The following is a 22,727-nucleotide window of genomic DNA, read 5'->3' as shown; positions in this document are numbered from 1 at the left end:
CAGATTTACTCTCTGGGACAATGACAATCCTTTGGGATTTCACTCTGGCATGGTTTAACACAGTTAAAATTTATACAGACATAGCTATCTCAACCAGACATGCTAAAAAGCCACCACCCCCTAGCAACATAGCCATGCCAACAAAAACCCCAGAGTAGACACAGCTCTCCTGAGAGAAGAACACTTAATTAATGTGGTTTGGGGAGGTGGCATTCCTCCACTGGCAGAAAAAAACTCCTGTTGGCATATACTGCATCTACACTAGGGGGCTATACCAGCCTAGCTACACTGACAAAGCCTATGCGAGGGTAACAAAAAAACTCCACAGGAACAACAATTATAAGAATGAACCAACAGAAAACCTTATTGCAAGTAGTCCCTATTATAAAGAAATGTCTGTCTTAAAACAGAGAATGGTGCTTTAATTTCTGCAGCTATGCCTACTCAGAGATGGCAGCTGTTCCGAAAAGGTCACTGTACATTTTGCCAATCAGGGCCATAACAGCATGTTGCAGAGAAACAGGAACACAACAGCTGGAATAGGTATAGCTGAAGGGAAAATAGGGATAATTAGAAAAAGAGGCTTAGTTTGCATTAATGCACCCTGTGCGCTTCCAGTGTGGCAAACATCACCTACTGCCCAGCATCCAGGCTGCAGCTGTAATGTCTGCACACATGGAAACAGAAAAGGGCTAGGAAGGTTAAACACAGCCAGGCAGCGATGAAATCCCATATATTCGGTAGCAACATTTCTACACCTGCTTTAGAGAGAAAAGCCTAACGTGCAGCTCGGAGAATCATAAACAGAGTCCCATACACTGCAACATTTATTCGCTATCAGAGAACAAACATACTGCGAGGTCTCTTCCCACCCCGTAGTTGACTATTGAAAACCAAGAGCCACCACCATACTCCTTTTAGGATAGCATCACATGAGGAAGATATTCAGCAGCTATGAAGTCTCTGCCTCACAAAAGTCTTCCTCAAGAAAATAATTAAAAATCCCCAAGCAAGTTTGTCAAAGGAAGCTTCAGAGAGATGTTTTAGGAGACTATGTCTTAGGGGATAGGTAACCTTCTCTCCCATTCCAAGTCACCAGCTCAAGCCTGGCCCAGCTTGATAGAGACCAGAGGTCCTTGTCCAATGGCTTTTGGTAGCCTACATGAAATACTGTAGTGCTCCTAAGTCCAGATGCCAGTAGACTGCTTCACAATTTGTACTGTGCAAGATCTGTACCACCAGTCACAGCGAAAGGCCAAGGACTGAATGGGGACAGGAAGATAGCTCTCTGAGCCTTAAAGACAGGTGAAAAGCAAGGTACACTAGCAGGACAGCAGTGGAGGAATCTTGCACTGCTGATACCAAATTTTGTACCTGTTCTTTAATCACTAGAGCAGTGGTTTTCAACCTGTGGTTGGTGGTGCATGTCTAAGATTTCCAGTGGGATCCGCACCTCCATTTGAAATTTTTTAGGGGTCTGCAAGTGAAAAAAGTTTGAAAACCACTGAACTAGAGGACTTCAATCTTCAGGGTTGTCAACTGAGCAGTATTACATTCGTTTAAACAAAACCAGAGACCTATTGTACCCATTTAATAGCTCATCTACCCTAGTTCCTGGGTAATAAGTTTCAGCTTTTCCAGCCCTCTCTCATCCAGAGTGCAAGTGGTTCCTTATTGTTATCTGGGGTTTATACTTGTATCCCAAGGTCAACACTATGCCCAGCGCTGGGCAAGGGGTCAGTCTGTGCTGCGAGCACAGTAGTTACATTTGAAAGAGGTACTTTGTCCAGGAGTTGGTAATACATTTTAATGTTTTTAGAAGGTCTCTCTTTGTAAATCAATATATTATACAACTAAACTAGTGTTGTATTGTAAAATAAACAAAGGTTTTCAAAATGTCTAAGAAGCTTCATTTAAAATTAAATTAAAATGTTAATCTTATGCCGCCAGCCCACTGCTGATCTGGGGTTCTGTTCACCTAGGCCGGCAGTGGGCTGAGCGGGGCGTGCGGCCGGGACCCTGGCTGGCTGGCAGCCAGAACCCCAGACCGGCAGTGGGCTGTGCGGGGCCAGCAGCCGGGACCCCAGACCAGCAGTGGACTGAGCGGCTCAGCCCACATACAGTGGGTACCTACCTTCTCCCTGATTCTGGCCCATTCTCTTCCTCTCTCTGCACTGAGCTGAGGGTGGGAGTGCACTGAGCACAGGGCTGGGGGTGAAGGGTCTGGCCAGGAGCTAGAATGAGGGAGGGGGCTCAGGGTTGGGGCAGGTGGTTTGGGTGTGGGGCACTTACCTGGGCAGCTCCCATTTGGTGTGAGGGGTGTAGGTGGTAATGTGGGAAGGGGGGGGCAGGAGCTCCCGTTTGGTGCTCAGGGTGGGGGTGGGGATGTGGGGAGTGCATGAGTCAGGATGTAGGGGGTGCAGGGCTCAGGGCAGAGAGCTGGGTGTGTGTGGAGGGGTGGTCAGAGCAGGGGGCTGGAGGAGATATGCCCCTATTCCACGCCCCCCCTTCCCCAAGGCCCTGCCCCCGTTTCTTCTCTGCCTCTGCCAGGAGCAGTGAGCACGCTGACTCTGCTCCTTTCCGACCCCCTCCCTTGCAAGGGTCATCAGCTGATCGGCTGGCAGGGAGGGAGGGACGGAGAGGTGGAGGGCAGGCAGGAACCCAGCACACTATGGGAAGAGGCAGGCGAGCCATCAGGACCAAGCTTCTGCCCCCTGTCCCCACAGGAGGGGGTGGGGGAGGGGGAGAAGAGCGGGCCAGACAGGATTTTTAATGGCACGCTGCTGCCTGCCTGGACTCTGGCAGGCAGCAGCATGCCATTAAAAATTGGCTCGCATGCCGTCAGGGCTGAGATGGGGAGGGGCTCAGGGCCACAGCAGGGAGAGGCATGTCTCCCCGCCAGCCCCAGCACAGACCTGCTGCAGCCGAGGGAGAGGCGCCTCTCCCTCCCCCCCAGCCCAGGTACTGCTGCAGGGGGAGACAGCTGGGGGGAGGTGCAAAGGGAGTCCTCTCTCCCCACTGTAGCCCCCAGGCAGCCTGCACCCCAAACCCTTCATCCCCAACGCCACCCCAGAACCCACCACCCTGCACCCCATCCCTAAGCCCCTCAGCCCCACCCCCACCACATGAATTTTATGTGCACCAATATGGAGGTGATGTGGCATCACCTCTATATTATTGTGCCCAAAATTCATTCCGCGCATGCGTGGGAAAAGTTAGAGGGAACACTGCCCAGCGGTGGAACAGATTGTGGACATTACTCAGGTGACCGGACACAGTCAGGTCTCCTTTTCTACCAGACTTTCTGGTTGAAAACCAGACACCTGGCAACCTCTAGGCAGGTCCTGTATGCCCTTGGAATGGCAGATGGATTCTGTGCCCCTGCCTCTGGCCCACTGGCTCAGCTCCGGGAGGCTGTAGTAGCGTGGCAGACATGAAGTGGTACATTGTATTTAGAGGGAAGATCTCACCGGCAGATCTCACTAATAATGAACAAAAAGGATCTTCACTGAAAAAAATTAAGTTCTGTATGAAACTGTGGAGGAACTAACTCCGGCATATGTCATAGAAGGCAGCACTTCTAGCTCTCAGTCAGTTTATACTCAGCCACCTAGAACAGCCTCCTCTTTAGTGCTAGGTATTTCTTGTAGGCTTCAGACAATTTACAGGAGCTCTGCACTTTGACTGTCTGCACTGCATTATTAGGTAACTGCTGGGGCACAGCACACAACAGAATAAGTGCCCTGCAGCAAAGATTAGATGTTCACACCATGTTATTTATTATGACAACCGACTGAAAGGGAATTAAACCTGGAATACAGCTCAACAAATCCTTTGGCACAGATAGATTGGAATAGAAAGCTGTTCCTTCCCACATCTTAACAACTGCAACATCAGACAATTTGTCACCACTAAAACTGTTTGTAGCCCATTTGTCTAAGTCTTGGCGTTTTGTACATGCTGTATATTTATATGCGTTTGTTTCCCTCTTCTATTCACCTTCCCGGAGCCAAAAAAAGGCTGAGCTACTCAACAACTGAGATGAGCTCCCATTCCTTTCCCATGCCCCAACAAGGCCTTGTGCACAGCCTTCCTTCTCCCCTCCCTTCATCCCTGGGGCACACCTCCCCAAGGCAGTGATCCGAAGCACCAGATTGGCTGTATCTGGATCTCTGTACTCTCTTGAATATCCCCTCCCACAGAACTGCGCAAGCTCCAAGCATTACTGCTTCCAGCCTGCATCTATCAAGCAACCAGCAACTTTGGATACAACATGGTAATAGAGATCACAGATTTCACCATCCTGATACTGCATGGGCATCCTCCTGTAATGCCAGACTATGCCCACCTACATTTTAAGGGAGTTGCACCTTTCCTGACAATTTCAATCAAACTTGAAGCCTGACCTCAAACTCATCTGAGCTCATTAAGAGTCTAATTTGAGACCAGTTACAATGCCCTTTATATACCATCCAAACAGTGAAAGGTGTGAAGCAGCCAAGTGTACCAGATACAAGCAGCATGTGGTATTTTACAAAACCAATAAAGCAAACAGTTTGATTTTTCATGCAAGTTGAAGATGTAGTCATTCCCCACATAGAAACACTGCTGTAATGAACATCAGCTACAGAGTTTAAAAAGTAAAAATCTAGGAATTCTGGAGTTGACTGAATATTTCTCATTTAAAAACTTCTCTAATGAGAGACCTATACCTTAACTCTTAAAAATTAAATTAAGCTATACACACTTAGCTCTTTTAAATCTTTGCTCAGTTAGTTGTTCTAATTCAGCCATGCATGGGAAAAGGTTTTCATGCAGATCGCTTACATTGCCTTGGTTTCAAGGCTTATGCCTACCGTGCAAATCTTAATTAAATTTAACAATTCTCAGTCAAAACTGCTGCTGACCAGCCAATGTAGAGGCTGTTCATATGGTTTTAAACAGAAAATAGTGCAAAGGTGCAACTGAATGTAGCTCCCTCCATATTTGCATAGCGAAGGTAATGGTGTGTATATTTACATAAGTTTCAAGTGTGTCACGTGCACCTATTTTTGTGCCTAGTTGCCTGCACAGTACATGTGCATTCATCTGCCAGGCTTCCACAAGCACACACATAGACAGCCAAGTGTTGAAAACACTGCCCTAAATAACTCTTTAGTGCTAGCTACACAGATGCACATGTGAAACTGCTTTTCTGGGAGCTGTGCTCAGAGACTTCACTGTGGGATGCTTATCACATGCTAAACCAGGACCCAACACCTAAAGGGACATTTGGATGCAACATATTATGTTGGCTTCCAGCACAGGTGGCGGGGGCAGGATAACTCAGTGGTTTGAGCATTGGCCTGCTAAACCCAGGATTGAGAGTTCAATCCTTAAGGGGGCCACTTAGGGATCTGGGGCAAAAATCAGTACTTGGTCCTGCTAGTGAAGGCAGGAGGCTGGACTGCATGACCTTTCAAGGTCCCTTCCAGTTCTAGGAGACAGGTATATCTCCAATTATTATTATTATTTTTTAATCCATCCTGCAAAAATGCTGCTTGCCTCTCCTCTTTTGCTGCAAGTCTACTGCCAGTGGTCCTCAACCAGAGGATCGTGTACCCCTGGGGGTACACAGGAGTCTTTTAGGGGGGTACATCAACTCATCTAGATATTTGCCTAGTTTTACAACAGGCTACATAAAACACACTAGCAAAGTCAGTACAAACTGAAATTTCACACAGGCAATGACTTGTTTATAGTGCCCTATATATACTATACACTGAAATGCAAGTACAATATTTATATTCCAAATGATTTATTTTATAAATATATGGTAAAAATAAGCAATCTTTCCGTAATAATGTGCTGTGACACTTGTGTCTTTTTGTCTGATTTCATAAGCAAGTAGTTTTTAAGTGAGATGAAACTTGGGAGCATGCAAGACAAAAATCAGACTCCTGACAGGGCTACGTACAGTAGTCTGGAAAGGTTGAGAGCCACAGGGCTAAGGCACTGACAAGGGAGACCAGGCTCCACTACAGACTTCCTGGGTGACCGGGGGCAAGTCACTTAGTCTCTCTGTGGCTCAGGTCCCCATCTGTAAAACAGGGATAGTAGCACTCACAGGGGCATTGTGTGGACAAATACATTGAAGATCATGAGGTGCTCAGATACTACAGTGGTGGGGACTATGTAATTAAGATTGAAAGGCACAGGAGGGTACTGCCAAGAAGCAGCTAGATTTCCAAAGTTCTTACTTCAAATCACTACAACAGATTTATTCTAACGTACCATTTATTGTTCTTCTATGTAGGTACTTATACTCCATTCAGCAGCGAAGTGTCTGAGTGCTTACTGTAATATAACAGGCAGCTTCACCCTATGAGCCCACAAGTCCCTGTGTAAGACTTCATACAAGGGGGACTGCAGCCTTGCTCTAATCTTAGCCTATGATCAGCAGCCTGGTTTTCACTCTAGATCCCTACACATGCCACTTCATCCTATGGAAACGACCGGTGAGCTACCACATTAAACGGCCTCAGCTGAATGCATATTGGGTCCTATAGCACAGCTGAAATCTGCCTTGTCTCAGCCTGTAGGCACACTGCATGGCCATTCTTGGCCACAATGTGCCCCTCTCCTTACCATTTGAGTTGGATTATGGCCAAACTCTCTACATGACACTGAACCTACACAATGTGTGTTTAAAATGGGTATAATAAAATACATCAGTTCCTGGTAAGCGTTTCTTTGGGTATACACGCAAAGTGTGGTACTAGTTTGCATAAATATTGATAATCAACATAAATACCACGTTTGAAATGAATGCGAGTGCAAGACTTTCAGATTCTACTCTCCCCTACCCCCAATGACAGATTTGTATATCAGCTCTTCCTGGGATTTAGTGGTTTGTTTTTTCGCTAAGCGACTACCCTCTGCCTGGATGGCCACTGTCAGAGTTTTTAAGAGGAACTAAAAAGCAAAAATAACATTTGGTTTACCCTTTTCAATGTACAAAGATGATCTCAAACATAATTAACAACGCAGTGAAAGAGGTTCTTATTTGAAAAAAATCAAGATTAGATCCTCACTTTGTTGGAAGTCTCAGGCAAAATACATCTCTACCCCGATATAACGCTGTCCTCGGGAGCCAAAAAAATCTTATTGCGTTATATTGAATCTGTTTTGATCCGCCGGAGTGTGCAGCCCCCCCGGTATCACTGCTTTACCATGTTATATCTGAATTTGTGTTGTATCAGGTTGCGTTATATCGGGGTAGAGGTGTACCTGAAGCACTTTATTAGTGATGTCACATGAGGCTATGACCCAACGTGTCCACAAGCCTCAAAGAATCTTTTTGAGAGTCCCAGGACAGGTAGGAAAGTTATTAACAGAGAGCTAAATGAACACCTTTAGTGAACACATAGTAGGTTTCAGATTACAAAGACCAGCTGTTCTCCAAGCATCTTCCAAAGTTAATCAATACACAAATTATATCTTGTAACCAAGTAGCTACTAGATTAAATAAAAAATGAATTTAATCAAAAAAGAAACATTTTATCAACTAATTACATCTCACAGGAGAGAAAATTTACAGAGAAAAAACTCAATTTCCAAAATACAGTCTTCATTAGGAATGGGCCCATCTAGCCCTCACTGATGCAACAACACTAATAGCAGAAGCAATTCATTTCCTCTCCCAGTAATTGAAATTTTGATGTAAATTTTTCCATCAAAAAAACAAACAAACCAGTATTACAAGTATGCTGCAAAAGGTATGAAATTTAAAAGAGTTACATCCACATTTTCTCATTTGCTTCTTTCCTAAAGTTCTTCTGTAACTATTGCTTCCCCATGGACACAGAATTCAAAATTGCATCAGTCCCTATGAATCCCAATGACAGCAAAGGTCCAAATACAGAACCTCATACACCAGGTGACCAAACATCACCCACTGCAAATAAAAAGTCTAAAGTTTACTCCAAGGCCTTACCTCTTTCCATCCCAGACCACTAAGCACTACACAGAGCAAATATCTGAATCAGATTGACCTTCATCGTGACAGCATTATACATCTATTCAGATTCTGTCCTGACTCAGAACCTATACAAATAAAGCTGGCACTGGGTTACAGTAGTTAGTTGGATTTCTTGTCCCAAAAAGTTGTATGGTGTTGCTGTAGACAACTAAATATCTGCTTGTGATACATCACTGAAGTGGCTGCTTGTAAGTTGAAAGTGGAGCCATTTCCATGTGTGAAAAGTACTTGGGGATCCTTCATGATGAAAGATACTATATAATCCTAAAAGGACATTATAACCCAGCTGCATCACATCCATCACTGAAATGGAGCAATACACTGAGACACAGACCATCAAAGCCTCAATATCAACTGACTGAGAAGATGAAATAGGTTTTGCACACTTCATGCAGGCAATAATCAGGATTAATTTACAAGGAGGACTAAAGGGGACCAAAAAAAAACAAACAAACAAAAAAATCACACACACTCAAGGATGAAGGGGGTCTGCTCCTTTAAAAGAGGATCCCAGATTTTCATAGAAGCGATTCAGCATGTTACCTAGATGGATGAGCGAGAAGTTCTTTTGTTTTCATTTTTTCAAGTTAATGATACCCTGAATTCTGAAACAAAGCCCTGCTGGAGAGAGAGAGAATGAATGATTTTCCAGGTAATAGTCACAGATCCATATACTAATACACTTTTTTTTTTTTTTAAAAGACCTGCTCAGAACAGAACGTGAATGGAAAACATTCACACATCTGAAACTCTTATGAGCCTTACTGAATAAGATTTTTTACCAAACAAATACAAAAATGGAACCTGCGTGTAATCGCTCAGAGCAAGTTGTTCTGAGTAATCTCCACAGCAATACCCAACTAATTATACTAACAAAGTGGTACAGAAAGGTTCATAGATTTAAAGCCAGAAGGGACCATTTGATCACCTAGGGATAAGCTTTCCACAGCTATCTCCAATGGAAGCAACAACTGATTGAATTTTTCCCCTCCAGACCTTCACTTGTATAACTTTAGGGGAAATGGAAATCTCTTCATGGATTAGTTATAAGATTTGGTTTCTTATTATGTATAAGAAAAAGAAATTATACATGTACTCACACTCCCATAGTCATGAACATAGCACAACTGTCATCTCTGCTTCTTGTGAATTTTAACTGTTTAATTCTGAGAAAAGGAGACAGTCAGATAATAAAGTGTACTAAATAAGAGCTTAGTCCTGCAAAGGGATTTATCACATGGAAACATGTGCACAGAGAATCCAAAGACTACTTTTTAATTAGCAACTACAACTAGGATGTCAAGCTTTTCAATATAAGCATGTATTATGGTCATGCTTTCTAAGAAGCTACAGAGAAATACGTGGCTTCTCTGTTAAGCCAGGGTGCTAGACCCCTACATAAAGATTCAGAGAAATTACTGCTAATCCATGCTGAGAGATGCACCTTGTTAGAGTCAGCCAGGATTTACTAGAATCTAGAGCATTTCTTGAGGTAAAAAAACACTAGAAATTACAATAAAGAGGGTCCCTGATGGGAAAACCCTCCTGGGAGAGCTACGCTTGAAAGGAAAGATTAGACTGATGTTTCTATTCTATTATTTAAGATACTAATAAAGCCTTGGCTCAGGAAGGGTTACGGGGAAGTAAGTGTGCACGCATGTGTGTGCGTGAGAGAGAGGAGCATATACTCTCTTCAGAGCAGTTCTTACACCTTCTCACAAGGTGTTTCTAGCCCACTCCAGTTTGCATTTTTACACTGTAAAGACAGCTGTTTCCCACTGGTGTTAAGGTAAATATGAGAACAAAAATTTAATAAGAGAAAAAAATTAAACTAATTTTCCTTTGCCATTAGATGTGATATCACCCAACTGTAGACCACATTCACAAAATTAGAGCAAAATATTATTTGTATTACTGTTGCAATTAGAGGCACCAACCAAGATTGGGAGGGAGCCCATTGTGCTAGGCACGGCACATACCCATAAGACAATCTCTGCCACAAAGAACTTATCTAAATAGACGAGATAGGATCCCCATTTTACAGATGGGGAACTGAGGCACAGGAAGTCAGTGTGTTTGTGGCAGCGGTGGGCATTGAAGCCAGGTCTCTCTCAAAATCCAGTTCAGTGCCTACCTTCAACATGAAAGCACAGATCTAGCCAAAGGATCATTAAAGCAGTTTTAGAAACTTCTAAGAAAGACTGTTCTACTTTCCTTGTGTTTTTAATATCTAAAAAACACCCACTAGGTTTAAAAAGCATTCTGGGCTTGATGCAAAGTGAGAAGCCGGGATATAGTGCAAGCAGCTCAGATGAATGTCGCGGAAGTCATTCTGATGGCTTACTGGACTAGATGCACAGGCGCCAATTACTTCTCTTCAACCAGTTTGCCTTTACTAACACTCATGCAAACTATTAATCCCTTCTCCTCCATTAGGGATGAATTCCAACCCCAACACCCATTCATGTGTGTGTACCCAGTTCCTGTTGGACTTCCCTCTCCCCTTGGACTTGTTCCACAGCAGTTCTGAGTGGGTCCAGATGGACAAAAATCCTTCTGATGGTGGAAACTCACAATGCATGCACTCCTAACTGCATTCTTGCTGGCAGGAGAAATTTATTGGGCCTGCAGTGGACAACAAAGCAAACATAAGCCAGGATTCAGAAGAGCTACAGTTAAAATCTTCCAACATGTGCAAGCGCAGAATAAATATTGAAAATAATATTTTGTATTTCTGTGGTGCTTGCACTCAGACTATGAAAGCATTTTACAAAAAGGGATGGGGTGGAGGAAGTTTATCCTGTTTTTCAACAGAAAGAGATGAAGGTCAGGATTCAACAAAGCACATGCTTAAATCCTACTGAATTAATGAGATGTCCTGGTCTACACACAGAAGTTGCACTGGTTTAACTTAAATCGGTTTAAAACCAGATTTAGCTAGACCAGTGCAACTCCTGTTTGGATACTGTGGAAGCTAAACTGAAGTAAGCATCCATACAAGGATTTACATCAGTTTAACAGTCATTTTTATACTGATTTAAGTTAAACCAGTATAACTTTTGTGTATAGGCAAGCGCTCAAGTGTTCTGCTAAATGAGAGCATAAGTGTTGCTCAAAGTCTGGCAGCAAGCCAGTGGCAAAATGGGGAATAGAACCCTATAGAGTGCAGTCTCTCAAGTTCTGTTCTGTTCCCCTGTGTGCTAACAGGCTCAGGGAATTTTCATGATTACTTTTCATATTACAGAAGCACCGAAAGGCCTAAGTCAGAGATTGTAGCCCATTTGTGCTATGCACTATACAAACTACAAAAAGATGGCCCTGTCCCAAAAGTTTACCATCCATGTGTAACACAACGGACAGATGGGGCACAAGGTAACAGTGGGACAACTATGATTAGCATAAGCAGTGGAGGTCATTAAGAAAGTTTGATGAAACTCTCTCTTTAGAAGGCAAACAAGGATTTTATGAGCTTATGAACAAACAGATCACCCACTTTCCTCCAAATATTGAGGGGGGGCATTAGCTCAGTGGTTTGAGTATTGGCCTGCTAAACCCAGGGTTGTGAGTTCAATTCTTGAGGGGGCCATTTAGGGATCTGGGGCAAAAATCTGTCTGGGGATTGGTTCTGCTCTGAGCAGGGGGTTGGACTAGATGACCTCCTAAGGTCCCTTCCACCCTGATATTTTCTGTCAGAACAGAGCTAGGATGGGTTTTAGTTTTACGGGTGAATGGTGCTTGCAAAAAAAAGGAAATTAAATGCAAAAGGAAGATAAAATAAAGGTCTAGGCTGATTTAATACTTCAAAAACTAGTACAGTAACTCCTCACTTAAGTCAGCCTGGTTAACATTGTTTCATTAAGTTGCTGCTCAATTAGAGAACATGCTCATTTAAAGTTGCACAATGCTCCCTTATAACATTTGGCAGCCACTTGCTTTGTCCACTGCTTGCAGGAAGAGCAGCCCGTTGGAGCTAGAGGTGGGGGCTTGGAACCAGGGTGGACTGGCAGCCCCCCCATCAGCTCCCCACTCCCTTAAGTTCCCTGAGCAGCAGCCACCCAGCAGGCTACCAATTGCCAGCAGTTCAGCTGTCCCTTCCCACACTGCCATGTGCTGCTCCACCTTAACCAAGCTCCACAATCATCATTGCTGTGTACAGTATTAAATTGTTTGTGTGAGAGATCTTTTGTCAGGCGAAAAAATTTTCCCAGAAGCCTAACACCCCCCCACCCCCTCCACTCCATTTACATTCATTCTTATGGGAAAATTGGATTCGCTTAACATTGTTTCGCTTAAAGTAGCATTTTTCAGGAACATTACAATGTTAAGCGAGGAGTTACTGTACTACATCTCCACCTCGATATAACGCTGTCCTCGGGAGCCAAAAAAATCTTACCGCATTATAGGTGAAACCGCGTTATAGCGAACTTGATTTGATCCACCGGAGTGCGCAGGCCCCCCCCTCCCCCGGAGCGCTGCTTTACCGCGTTATATCTGAATTTGTGGCATTATAATGGGGTAGAGATGTATCAAGTCTAAGGCTACTCAATACAGCCTTACTTAGCTGTTTCTGCACACTGCGCCTGAGCTGCTACATAGGAGATACAGTAATCTGAGGCTCCTCAAATTAAGGCTACAAGAAATGTACTTAGGCCCAAGGGGACAAACAACACACAGCTACAACCCTGAATTTAGAAGATTAACTTGCTTTTCAGACAGGTAATCAGATCCAACCCATAATTAACTCCTTAGCAAAATTCACAACATTGTGAACAGATTCAACTTGAACATACACAGATGCACTGTGTGTCATGCTGCACATATGACTGTACAACTTTGCTGTCCCTGCAGCAGAGGTGAAGCTCTTTTTGTCTCCTTTGTGACAGTGGTATGCACTTGTAGGAGATTTTTTTTTTTTTTAACACGTAGTCAGATTGCATCAGACATTTTCTGCCACTGACCCTCAAATTTATTTCTTCCCATTTTTTTCTGCTGCCCAAGAACCCTGGCAAACTGTTTGGGCCAGGCAGGAAAGGATACTTTGGTGTTGTTCTCTATTGCAATAGTCAGGAGCGATTGCAGTGCCTCGCTAATGCTTCTGCTCCTTAACCTCTTGGCTACATAGGGTGGTAGCACAGGTAGGATATTTGAGAAAAATCTAGTCCAGACAAGTTCAAAGAGGTGAAATGACTTGCCCTAGCCTATTCAGCAAATGAATGGCAAACCTGCATATTAGAACTGTAGAGTTCCTGACCCTCAGTCCTCTCTTCATTCCTTGACACCATGTTGCCTTTCATGAACTATGCACAAGAGCGTACCAGGGACCCTCTCCTTTAAGCCTTTTTTTTCCCCTCCCCAAAAATTTTTTTGTTGAGGATTTCTAAAGAAAGAAGTCTAACATTCCAACACACTTAAACAGATTTAAACTGCCCTGAAAGACCACCTCACCTAGCACTGAAATGCAGCCACTGCTGAAGTGGAAGCAGCCATTGCTTAACAGCACACGTGAACAGACCAAAAAGAATACAGCGTCCAACTGAAATTGCAGGGAAAATATTAATGTGGCAATGACACTGCCACAAATCATTCTAGTATCAGTAATATGTCAGCCCCATCTTCTGGAGGTTGGGGGTGCAGGCTCCGGGGTGGGGCCAGAGATGAGGGGTTTGGGGTGCAGGAAGGGGTTCAAGGTTTGAAGGGGCTCAGGGCTGGGGCTGGGGCAGGGGCATGGACTTACCTCCAGCAGCTTCCAGTCAGCAGCACAGCCAGGGTGCAGAGGCAGGCTTCCCACCTGTCCTGACACCATGGACCTTGCTGCACCCCAGAAAGATCCACTGCTGGCCACTTCTGGGGTGCAGTGCGGTGTCGGAACAAGTAGGCACTAGCCTGCCTTGGCTCGGCAGCACCGCCAACGGGACTTTTAATGTTGTGGTCAGCGGTGGTGACCAGAGCAACCTAGTGCTGACATGCCATGACCCAGTACTGGGTCACAACCCGAACTTTCAAAATGCTGAGTTAAGAGAGAGTCACTGAAGTTGTCAGAGTGAAATCCACAGCAAAGACATCTCTCTGCATGATGTTATACGTAAAAGCTTTGAAAACGGCTTTGCTCTTCTACTATGTGTCTAGCAGAGTCCTGTAGCTTTTTCTTGCTGGCATGTACAGGGTCCAATTAAACCTATTGAAAGCTTTAATTCAGATGAGCAATGATAAAGAAAAAGCCAACTTAACATTATGCAAGACACCCTTCCAGTAACTCTTAGGCCTTGTCTACACTGCAGTTTTCAGGTTGTGTCGATACAATAATGCCCCTCTCACCAATTTAACTCTCCTGCTACACTACCATAATAAAGCCACCTTGACAGGCGGCATACAGGTTTTTGCGACAACGTTAGAGTGACTCAGTGCCAGTGTAGACACCGTGCTTGCTTATGTTACCCTACGTGGCTCCAGGAGGTGCCCCACAATGCTCATCATGACTTTTTTCGCTCTGGTAAGGGGTTTTTACTCCGTTGTTGAAACGCTCCTTGCTGCTGTCAAGGCTTCTGGTGCAGGGGGTCATGAGCCATGAAAGTAAAGGGTAGGCTGGGCTCCCAGGATCACTATGGGCATTTCAATATCCCCTATTTGAATCTTCTTGTCTGTGAAGAAAGTCCCTGCATGTGGCTTTCTATACAGGCCAGTGTTCCTGAAGATGCGTGCACCATGCACCTTCCTTGACCACCCTGTGTTGATGTCAGTGAAACAATCCCGGTGATCCACCAGTGCCTGCAATACCACAGAAATGTAGGACTTTATGTACTCCAGCACGAGATGATCTACTGGGGCTAAAATTGGGATACGTGTGTCATCTATTGCCCCCCAGCAGTTAGGGAATCCAATTGCAGGAAACAGTGGATGGCTTTGTGGCACATTGCCCAGACTCACAGTCCTTCATAGCAGGAAGGGATTAATGGCCCTTCACACTTCCATCACCACAACCCGCACAGTGGACTTTCCAACTCCAAACTGATTCGCAACTGACCAGTAGCAGTCTGGAGTTACCACCTTTCACACAGTGATCGCGACTCACTTTCCCCCCCCCACCATTAGGGGAGTTCTCATTTTGGTATCCTTGCAGGGTTGGGACAAGGGCCGCACACAGTTCAAAGGTGGATTCATGCATCCAAAAGTTCTGTGGTCACTGCTTGTCATCCCATAACTGCATCACAAGCCTATCCCACCACTCGGTGCTTGTTTCCTGGGCCCAATAGCGACAGTCCACAGTGTGTAGTTGCTCCATGAATACCAACATCAATCTTGAATTGTTTCGTTCCATGGCACACAGCAGGGCAGGCAGCATGGATTCCTGTTCAGATTTGCAGCTCATGAAATACTGCAAGATTAGCCATGTTGTGTTCATAACGCTTCTCACAAGACTGGTGAGCAGTGCAGGGTCCATGCTTTCAGGCAGAAATGGCAAGCACAAAGTTTACAGGGGCAACTGAAAAATGGTGCAAAAATGCAGTCGAAAGCCCTTGGAATTATGGGACAGAGAAAACTGCATCATGGGGGCAGTGATCCCACCTCCATGATGCACTGTGATTCATTCCCAGAATTCTTAGCAGGAAAAGGTGGCAATTTATAGCTACCCCACGGTGCACTGCTCCCTCTGTTGGTGCTAGAGCACCAACTGTGGACACGCTCTGCCAACACATGGAGCATTGTGTGAACATGCCCAAACGATGTAATTATAGCAGTTTATGATTGCTGACATAAACTAAATCGACTTAACTCTGTAGTGTAGACATGGCCTTCAAGAACTTGATATTAAGCTTTTTGCACCATTTTTGTCTGCATGCCCAGGATTCTTACATAAAAGTTTGTTAAGCCACTGGTAAAAGTGAGCTACTAAAGGCACTTGTTGTTGGCTATATTTTCAGGTACTCTTCTAGTGGGAAGGTAGTCAGAGAGTGTGTATTACAGGTGACAGGTACATTTATCTGTGAGGATAGGACTTGGGAGCCCAGTAGGCTAGATTTGGCTTACAAAATATCCATTACTGATCTGGTGGTCCTCATTAAGGACTAGCTTTGCACAAAGTTTAAAGCCTCAAATCAACAAAGATTTGGGGCTTTAAACATTGCTTAACTTTATGCCTGTGTGTAGTCCCACTGGTTTCAACAGAAAATCCACTCAGAAAATTAAACACGTACTCAAGTCTTTGCAGAAATAGGGCCTAAAATTTTAAAGCTCAAATTGTCTGAAGAAATAAAAAAGTTGAAACACTGTCTACAAGTCATTCAAAATAGAACTAAAAAAAGGGAATTTTCTTTAGTTCTTCTCCCTCCCCTTGCCCCCCCAAAAGGAAACATTCATTCTAAAAAGAAAGCTTCTGTGAATCTTCTATGTAAGTGAAAGCAGAGTGTTACAAACTAATTTAAGTTGCAATCTTAACTATAGAGTTCACAATCCAAAAAGACTACAGTACTGGTAGGAGGAAACATTTACATTGTTCTGAGACCCTTACACCTTGTGGTTTAATTGCCTAAACACTGGAGTTGGTTAATGGACCGCTTACCACACCACCTTCCAAATAATCAGTTTAAAATTATTTTTGTTTTAAAAATCAGCTGAATAAAATCACCCCATCCTCAAAGGATAAAGGCCAGAATCCTACCGTCAGACCTGGGCAATACACACTGCTTGGATAGTAAGCAAAGCTCTAATCAAAATCTGAAGGGCAAACCATTTTCACAGGATTCACATACTGACATAAGACAAGCTTAAAAGAACTGTCAAGCTGTAATGACTATCCATTTCACACATTTATTCATAGGCAGAGGAAGTGCTAGCTCATTGGGGGGTCCCAAGCATGAATATTTTGTTCTCCCCTCCCACACACTAAAAAGGCAAATAGTGGGCCACAAGCAATTGCTCAGTCTGATTATGCCTAGCACTGGCACTGCTCTTGGGCCTGGTCTTTGCCCATTTTCTAGTTGTCAAGTGTCCATAGTCACTAAGACTATGTCAGCAGCACAGCTGCACTGATGCAGCTGTGGCAGTTCTGGTGAACGTGCTCTAAGCCAGAGGTTGGCAACCTTCAGCACATAGCCCACCAGGGTAATCTGCTGGCGGGCTACGAGACATTTTGTTTGCATTGACTGTCCACAGGCACGGCCTGCCGTGGCTCCCAGTGGCCACAGGTCGCTGTTCCCGGACAATGGGACCTGCGGGGGAGGCAGCAGGGTGTACTTGCAGACATAAACAAAATGTCTTGCGGCCCGCCAGCAAATTACCCTGATGGGCCACCATGCTGAAGGTTGCCAATCCCTGCTCTAAGGTGACTGGAAAGAGTTCTCCCGTTAGCTTAATTATTCTACCTCCCACCAGAAGTGGTATCAGTTCTCCTGCCGACATAGCACTGTCTACACCAGTGCTTAGCTCAATATAACTTCAGGTGTGAATAATCCACACCCCCCAAATGACATAAATTATACCAATGTAAATTCTAGTGTAGGCAAGGTGTAAGCCCCCATATTAAGTGACCATCTTCAGTCTCAAGAAAGAGGGCCGAGGAATCAATGAGCTTGGACCGTGAACTACCCGCCTACTCCTAGCGGTGGTACTGCCCAGGCACACGACTGGACCCGGTCCCTGTGGCGGTACAGGGATAGCTGCTCAGACACTACCGCTGCCGTACCCGTGCCTGTGGGATAGAACACTTCGGTCTCCAGACCACCTCTACCCAGCACTGGGTCCTGTCTCCTCCCCGCCACGGCCAGGCAGGTGGCCTGGCGCTGCTTGGCCAGGACGCGCACCTGGAGCAATGCGCCGTGGGGAGAAGACACAGCCGCCGGCGACAGGTAGCCTGACACGCAGCGCGGACTCCGCCCCATGCCACGGCAGGGAGCAGCGGTGCAAACCCCGGGCACGCCCTCGCACAGCCGCGGGCAGGCGGCTCCTACGTGGAGCGGGCTAAGCCGGGGAGGGGGCACGAAACGCCTCGCCCCCCAACCCCGCCGCTCAGCGCCCGCCCCGGCACCCAGCGCGGAGACACGCAGCGGCCCCCGTCTCAGGGCGCAGACCGCCCGCCCCCCCGACCCGGCGGCAGCGCACTCGGCCCGGGAGCACGGGGCGCCCCTGCGGGCTCGGTGCCCAGCCGCACGGGGCTCCCCACCTCTCCCGCGGCACAGGACGCGCTTACCCAGCCAGAGGCAGCCGCGCGTCCGGCCCCCGCTCCGACTCCGGCGCAGCCGCCTGGGGCCGCGGAGCTAGAATTGAAAACCTCTGCGCGGCGCCGGCCCCGCCACATGCCTCTGCCAGGCCCCGCCCCCTGCCGCTGCCGGCCCGGCCCGGCCCCGCCGCCTCCAGCCCTTGGCCACGCCCCTACTCTGCCGCGGCCCCGCCCAGCCCATACTTTAGCCCCGCCTCTTCCCCGCCAGCGAGCGCCGCTTCCCCCTACGTTCCCGAGAAGGTGGGGGCTGCGCGCGCGGCTCCCGCCAGCCTCCGGAAGTGAGGGAAGAGGGCGGGGCTAAGCTTGGGGGCGACGCATCAACGTGGAAGGGATTTTCCCGCTGCGCGGAAGCGGCTGCTCGTTGGGCGCGCGCAGCAGCGGTAGCGGGGGCGGGCTGGGTCTCACCTGCCCTGCGTGGGGGTGGTACCCAGCACCTTCCGGGGGCTCCCGAAGGCCGGCGGGGAGGATGCCCGTGACGGCCGGCTCTGCCCTGAGCCACTGAGGCGCAGGGATCCCGAGGCCGGGCACCGCGGGGCGGGGCAGTGGCACCTCCCTGCCTTAGCCCACAGGAGCCTCGCAGCCACAACGTTGCTTTCTAGAGCCTGAACCAGCGGCCCTGGAGCTTGTTTATCTGCCCCAGAGGCCGAAGGACTGAGTGGACTTTGGTGACCTTTGAACCCAGACTTCGAGGAGGCTGGGTACAGCGCAGCTCCTGCTTCTCCTGTTACATCCTTAGTCTAGCTAGGGATTTGTGGCAGAATAGGCAGAACACTGTACGATTAAAAATATACATGGTTACTCCCTTCACAGATTATCTGAGGGTGCTAAATCTAATTCAGCCCTGGCATAGGTACCCACAACTCCCATTGGTTTCAGTGAGAGCTTAACCTGCTTAGTCTCTGGCTCACAACTTTTTGGGATTGTTAGTGTTGGTTTAATTAATTTTATAACAAAATATCACCATCTCTCAGATTCCACTGCAAGAACTTTCACCTTAGGCACAAGTGACCTGTACTCATGTATTGACATAGCAACTCTCAGTTTATTCCTCTCCAGCAGCAAGACCAGAGAGAAAACTCACTATCTGTCCAGGTCACCCCTGTCAGGATTGGAGGCAGTGGAAACGGAAGGTTTAAGGAGCTACAGCCCATAAGGCCAGCGCTGCTCCTGTGCTGTCATACAGAATCTAGCTCTTCTTCATACTTACAATTCTGTAGGGAAAAACTTTGATCTCCCTGCTAATGAATTATCTGTGTATTCCACTACTTATAAAGCAATTTCCCCACCATTTCTCTGAAGGAATGAGAATATACAGAAGTAATTGATGTTTTCTGCAGAATCAAAACAATTAAAAACTAATTTCATCACACTTTTCATCTTTTGAGCTGCTAATTAAATGTTCTGTGTTCACAAAAGGCAGTCACAAATGATGTTTTATTATGTATAAGGCACCCAAAATGTGCATTGCATATTACAAAATGTATTGCTCTTAGAGTCCCGGTTAGAATACAATGGACAATTTGGAGACAAGAAGATGTAGTCATACAAACGTATTTAATTTCTCCTTGTGTTTCTGAATTTCTATAAACAGAGCTATTAAAGCTTATTAACTCCAATGCCCACCACCTCCTCAAGGTATTGCTTCCTGTGATCCAGTCTAATACTAATATAAAATGCAAGCAAAATTTTAAGTGAATATCACAGGAGATTAGGAAATATTGAGAAAGGGGGCAGTAGGTTGGGTAGTATGTGTACAAATTGCTAGGTACACCACTAGGAATATACACAGTGCAACAGGTTCTCATTCCATCAGTCTTCTAGGTTGTATAGGTGGTGGTGAAGCTGAAGAACTGTGTACTCTGCAGCAATTTGGGCTTACATTTTGTACCATGGTCCCTGGAATGTGCGGCAGGAATGTCTCTGGGAGCACTTTCAATTAAAATTTTAAAGAATGGAAGCTGTTCCTGAATTAAAAATGAATAATACAATTGGTCTAGTAGACCCTGTGTTATTTTGATCTCTGTATTTTCAGTTTTTGACATACCTAAGATTTATATAACCACATATAACTGCATCTGATGGCTGGTTATTAGGGACATCGAAGCTTTTATGTCCTGAAGTGGCATGGAAGGCATTTTGGCTTTGTGCAATAAACACATTAGCTGGATGTTTCTGCTAAAAGATCAGCAATGACAGTTAAATGCTGACATTTAAATTATCTTTGGCTTTCAGAATTTAACCAATTGAGATAAAGGGAGCATTTCAGGATGTCTGCAGACTCAGGAAGATAACACTGCATTGGATTACACTCTGGTGATGGTTTCCTTTCCAACCATAAAGTCTAGGAGCATATTTTTTTATTTAATGAAAACTTATGTTCTGATCAAATCTCTGCAGCAAGAGGCAGATTCCATGGAATAGCAGAATACACCAGGCTCCAGTTAAGTCACATATGCCCATTTTAGGTCAAACATATTTTCCATAAGTTCCACTCCCTTCATACATTTCCAGATGGCCCAGAGAAGAATTTTGTGAAGTCAGCAGACTGCTTCAAGTGCCTGGTACAGTCCATGTTGTGATATGCCATATACAGTCACGGTGACATTAAACATGTCAAGAAGGAGAATGCAATTAGCTCTAGCTATCTCAAACCATACATTGATTGGTGTTTACATTAGCCTTGCCAGTGGTGGCGCTGAATCTGAGATCATTCACACACTTTGTCTAGAATTTTATAACAGGCAATTTTATGAAGCAGACAAAATGCTAGCCTGGTCAATGTTATACATATTTTAAATCATGAGTAACTGTATTACCTAAGTATCATTACATGCACTAGTGACAACTACAAAGATCTCCCTATGATTTCTGGGGGTGAGGGCTCAAAAGAAGATGGGGAGACAGCTGAAAGAGAAATGAACCCAGTGGCCTGTGTGGAGCAGTGGGATAGATGATCTGGCGGGACCATGCAGTGTAGTAGGGTAAATAATCCAGAGCTGCTGAGCAATTCTCTGGAAGAGGAAAGCATAGGGGAAAAAGGGTTGGGTGACACAGCACAAGCACAGAAATTAAGTCTGGGGAGAATCCATATAGTGGGCTACATCCACCCTGATCGAATTGGCCCTGTCAACACTGGTTCTCCACTTGTGAGGTAACTCCCTTTACTTCATGTGTCATTATATAATGCCTGCATCTGTAATTTTCACTCCATGCATCTGAAGAAGTGAGTTTTTTTACCCACGAAAGCTTATGCCCAAATAAATCTGTTAATGTTTAAGGTGCTACTGGACTCCTTGTTGTTCATATAGTGACAAACATACTGAAAAAAGAAGCAATGATCATGCAAATAAAGGCATTGTTAGGTTACAAGTCCCTCAGCTCATCTTGTAATTCACATTCCTTATGTCATTTATGCTGGTATATTACAGTCTGAGCACCCTGAAAGACATTATTTTGAAAGGTTTCAGAGTAGCAGCCGTGTTAGTCTGTATCCGCAAAAAGAACAGGAGTACTTGTGGCACCTTAGAGACTAACACAATTATTTCAGCATGAGCTTTCGTGAGCTACAGCTCACTTCTTCGGATGCATAAAATGGAACACACAGACAGGAGATATTTATACATACAGAGAACATGAAAAGGTGGAAGTACGCATACCAACATTAGATTAGACTCTTCCTGTTGGTATGCATACTTCCACCTTTTCATGTTCTCTGTATGTATAAATATCTCCTGTCTGTGTGTTCCATTCTATGCATCCGAAGAAGTGAGCTGTAGCTCATGAAAGCTCATGCTGAAATAAATGTGTTAGTCTCTAAGGTGCCACAAGTACTCCTACTATTTTGAAAGGTGTTCAAAGGTCTTTACAACATTCTGTGCAGGTCCACATGCCTTGTGTGAAAAGTTAGGGTGCTAAGTTATGCTGGCAGTAACAGGTTCTCTACTAGAATATAAATCGGGGATAAGATGGTGTTACCCTTCTACTTGTTTTGTATTTATTCCAAATTGTCAGGAGAGCAGATATTACAGGATGTAAAGACATGCGACCAAGGGGATTGGTCTGAATAAAAGATAAGAGATTTTTTTAGGATGCTGCTTTAAACAAAAATTGCTCTAATATAAATTTGAGCCTATAACCTATCTGGGGATTTGGCAGTGACCAAAAACCATAGTTTTGAGTTAAGGAAACAACGTGCTTCTGTTTCAAGAAAGGATGGCGACTTGGTCAGAGAAGATTTGATCTTCTTTGCTTTCAAAATAAAGTTATTTTCAAAGCAGTGCAGAGAACTCAGTCTCTCATCTTCCATTATATTTAATTGAAGTTGTGGCTAAATCCTGTGCTGCTTTGAAAAAAAAATCTAAGTCAGTGTTCTTGTTTCCAAAAAGAGGCCTCTCAAAATGGAATGGAGGATCCAAAAGCCTCTTGGGATTGAGTGGTTCCTTTCCCCCTGTAGTGTATTGGACTAGATGGAACACTGGTTTGATCTGAGGTAGC

General features: G+C 45.2%; 1 protein-coding gene across 2 annotated transcripts in view; it reads right to left on the bottom strand.

Moving 5' to 3' along the window:
* The window catches only part of C4H11orf24 (chromosome 4 C11orf24 homolog), a 49,995-nt gene extending 31,662 nt beyond the window's left edge, over positions 1 to 18,333 (bottom strand). The window contains exon 1 of one of the 2 annotated variants that reach the window (XM_039533184.1): positions 18,204 to 18,333. The gene's annotated coding sequence lies outside the window, so the exon portion shown is untranslated. Of the gene's footprint in view, positions 1 to 8,563; positions 8,621 to 18,203 lie in introns of those variants that run through there. The other variant, XM_039533185.1, reaches the window with a different exon arrangement.
* Positions 18,334 to 22,727: the final 4,394 nt, after the last annotated feature.

The sequence above is a fragment of the Mauremys reevesii genome, linkage group 4 (genome assembly GCF_016161935.1).
Source record: "Mauremys reevesii isolate NIE-2019 linkage group 4, ASM1616193v1, whole genome shotgun sequence".
In the NCBI taxonomy this organism is placed as follows: Eukaryota; Metazoa; Chordata; order Testudines; family Geoemydidae; genus Mauremys; species Mauremys reevesii.
The sequence above is the reverse complement of the archived record's forward strand: the minus strand, read 5'-3'. Positions and strand labels throughout refer to the sequence as shown.